The sequence below is a fragment of the Cebus imitator genome, unplaced genomic scaffold, assembly GCF_001604975.1.
Source record: "Cebus imitator isolate Cc_AM_T3 unplaced genomic scaffold, Cebus_imitator-1.0 Scaffold261, whole genome shotgun sequence".
Classification (NCBI taxonomy): domain Eukaryota; kingdom Metazoa; phylum Chordata; class Mammalia; order Primates; family Cebidae; genus Cebus; species Cebus imitator.
In genome coordinates, this window is record NW_016107576.1 from 4704424 (window position 1) to 4708277 (window position 3854).

Sequence of the window (3854 nt, forward strand, 5' to 3'; positions counted from 1 at the left end):
GACGGCTTGAACTCAGGAAGTCGAGGCTGAAGTGAGCCATGATTGTACCACTGTACTCCAGTCTGGGCAAGAGAGTGAGACCCGGTCTCTAAGAATAATACATAAAAAATACATTTAAAAAGGTTGTTAGAAAGTAGCTCAGTGTGAGGGTCTACATCTGTTAAAATCTTGAAGGTTCCTCAAGGTTGCTGCTCTGTATTAAGCACCCACTGTATACCAGTGACTTGAGACTGGGGACTGTGCATTCTATTTAACAGATTAGAAAATGGTTGCCAGTGTATTGCTGGTAGAATCAACCCCAGTGACCCTGCTAGAGATGATGGGGCACTCTTTGAGGGTGGCATTGAGATGGGCTTAGAGGAAGGGCTCTTTGAGAGGGAGGAGGCCTGCGAGGGGCCATCTGACCAAGGGGGAGAGCCCAGAGCAAGGGCTCGAGTGAACAAAAGCACCAGGACCTCTGTATTGGGAGGGAGGACAGGCATGGGAGTTGGGGACGCCTGGGTTCCCAAGATGCTCTGGCCCCTCCCTGCAGATCACTCCGTCACTGCGGCCTCCAGCAGGTTCACCCCAGCCCCTTTGCTGCATCCATTCCCTTCCCTCTAAACTGCAGTCTTTTATGGACTGCTTATATCTCCTTACTGGACAGCAGCTCCTGGAATTCAAGGCCGGGTCTGCCAGCATCCAGGAGATGTGTGCACAGTACTTGGAGGGGTCTGCAGATTAACACCTCCTCCTTCCCTCAATCCCCCACCCTCCCACTGAGCAAAATGAGTGACCAGGGGAGGGGCAGAAGCCCCAGACCTCCCTCTCACAGTCCCCCTTTCTATGCCAAGGGCCCAGGAGACAGTTCAGAAGCCACAGTGGCCGGACTCAAAGTAAGCTTGGGGTGTTTCATGAACGCACCTGTCCAGCAGCTCTGTGGCCACATCCAGGCTCCACAGACCCCCTAACCTAACCCCTAAGCCCTGGCCATGTGCCTTCTCTGATAAGGCCCTAAGCACTTTTGTCTTTGTGGGCCTCTTCCTCCTCCAAAATAAAAAAGTACTCAAACTTCCATTTTACAGCCGCAGAGATGCAATGACAAACCAGATCTTGGACTCTCAAAGTTTATTTTTTCTTCCCATTTGATTGATGGATTGCTTGATTGATGATTGATAGAGATGAGGTCTCCCTACATTGCTCAGGCTGATCTCAAACTCCTGGCCTCAAGCAATCCTCCTGCCCTGGCCTCTCAGAATGCTGAGATTACAGGCGTGAGCCCCTGGGCCTGGCCTCTTCTCATTGTAATTGATTAAAACATTTTGTATGCAACGCCCTAAAAGCACTGTGGTTCTAGGTGCTGTGCCTCCTGGAGGAGTCCTACCTGCCACTCTTCAGGCCCAGTCCTGGGGCTGGAGTAAGCACTGGGCCTGCTGCTCTGCTCCTGTTGTCCCCATGCTGGCCCCACACTGGCCAAGGCATGCAGGTGCCAAGATCCGAGGGCCACATGGATGCTGTGTGAGCTGGGACACTCAGGAATCCTGCCATCCACCTGCTGTTTGTGCCTCACTGACCCTGATCTCCTGGAGCTCTCCTTGATTGGTTGCTGGGGATTCTGGGAGAGTTGAGAGCTTAGAGAGTGATGCTGAAGTTCTATCCCTGGGAAAAGTGCCTTCAAGAAGTAAAATGTAAGATGCAAGCAGGCAGAAACAGCTCGGCCACACCAGCCCCCTACAGCTTCTTCCCCAGGGCAGGGTCCCCACGGAGACAGAAAAGGACATCTGACTACGTTTTAGGGTGAGGATGGGAATGGTTGAGAATGTCTAGGGCTACACAAGCATGATGGCTCTTGAGGTCCCCGGCCCAGTTCTCTCAGCAAGCCGTGCAATGCCAGGAATCCTGAATCGCCTGGTGGCGCATCTGTTCTTCTACCAGTGCACACCCTGGCAGCATCTTCCTTCCAGCCCAGGATGCCCTGCCCTTCCCAGGGTTCCATGCAGCAAAGACTGGGAGGGCCCCAAGGAGCATCTTTTATATTCACTGTGATCCGTCTGGTGCCCTCATGGGACACCAGTCACCCAGCACACACTCATCTCAAGTGATTTACTCCAGGCTGTGGGCATCCTCCAAGGAAGCTGTGAGCATCTCTGCAGGCAGGCGTGTCACCATCATCATCACATGCAGTGAGTGCTGTAAGGACAGGCACAGAACCTGAGACATCCATATATCCCTGAATCATAAAACAGAGCCCTGGGGTCACAGTGCCCATAAAGCAGAGTGCCAGGGGGAGGAGCACAGAAGGAAAAGACGCTTGTGCCTGCCCAGTGGTAAAGACTTTCCTCTCTGCCGCCAAAGTGCTCTGAGCCCACGTAAGCTGTGGAGTCCCTATGTGACCAGAGCTGTCCAGGAGAGGCCAGGTCTGTCGGAGCAGGGGCAGCTTGGATGTCAGACAGGGGCAAAGATGGGGCCGTGGCCTGGGAAAGGCAGACTGAAAAAAAAATCACGGGGCATGCATGTGCCTACCCGCTGCCCCCCACGTTTGAGCCACGGAGCCCAAGTCCCCGCGTGCATCTGGCTTGGTGTGCAGGCCGGGGGGAGGGGAGGCTCTGTGTGAGTGGCAAGTGTACATGAACACCACCACGTCAACTGCCAATATGTTATGAGGCCTTAGCAACAATCCGGAGTCTCCGGGGAGCGCTGCTGCAGTTCAAGTGCGCACCAGACAGAGAGAAAACAATTTCTGGTGCCAATAATGCAGCACAGATGAAAAATGTTTTAATATTTGAAGCTGCTTTATGGCAGAAGCGATGACAGTGATGGACTCAATGTCAGCTTTTTTTCCTTAAATGTCATCTTTCGTCTATGAGTTTTCCCTGCTCCGGAGGCATGCAAGCCTAATGCTGGCTCGTTGCAGCCATTGATCATTGATTTTGTTCTAAATGGAAAGCTTGCCAGAAGACTAGAAATTCTGGAATTTATTAGGATTTCTTTAAGAGGCACTTTAGCTCAACAGTTCTCATTACTGTCTTTACAATGTTACTTATTTTTCTTTTTATGTCATATGATTTGTAAAGGGTTAGTACTCAGAGAACAATATACGATTAAACCATTGTGCATGCCGGAGCTGCTGGCTTAGTAAAAAGGATTCTCGGGGGGCTAAATACATATTTGACGAGGAAACGGCATCACGGGGCTATTTTACCAGGGAAATCTGTATTTTGAAATTTGCTGATAGGGTCTGGGCTAAATGGTGTTTCAACGGAGGTTTTGATTAAACGGAGTCACTTACAAATTCATACCTCTTAATTCCACGCGGAAAGGGCTAAACATTTTTATATCTGGCACTGACTGCGTAAACATCCTGGGTTGGGTACCCCATGTGGCAGCATGATGGAGACGGGTCCCACCCAGTTTCCTTCTGGCACTGGGTGGCCCAGGCTGGGTCTAAAAGCTTGTCACCGTATTTATTGACTTCCGTTACTTTGTGAACACCAAAAGAGAGAGGTGTGACGCTTTGTTATGTATTAGCATTTAACATACTCATACGCCCCTGCCTGGGTGATCCTTCTTCATTTGGCTGAAAAGAACCCATTTGCATCAGACGGTTGGCTAAATGTTTTTCTTCTCTGATGTGTTTCCATTGGCATAAGACTAGTTCAAACAGGTATGTTAGCTCTTGGCCGGACTGTCTGACATCTAGGCTTTATCACAGAGCAGAGTGCCCAGGGAATGTGAATTATAGTTAGTATCAGCCTCAGCCTCCTAAACACATCACTCAGTCTAGTTGGTTATGGAATTTGCTCTGAAGCTGGGGCCACCGGATCCCTCTCCCACGTGGGGTTGCAGAATGCCAGCGACCTGTCGTAGCTCCTGTG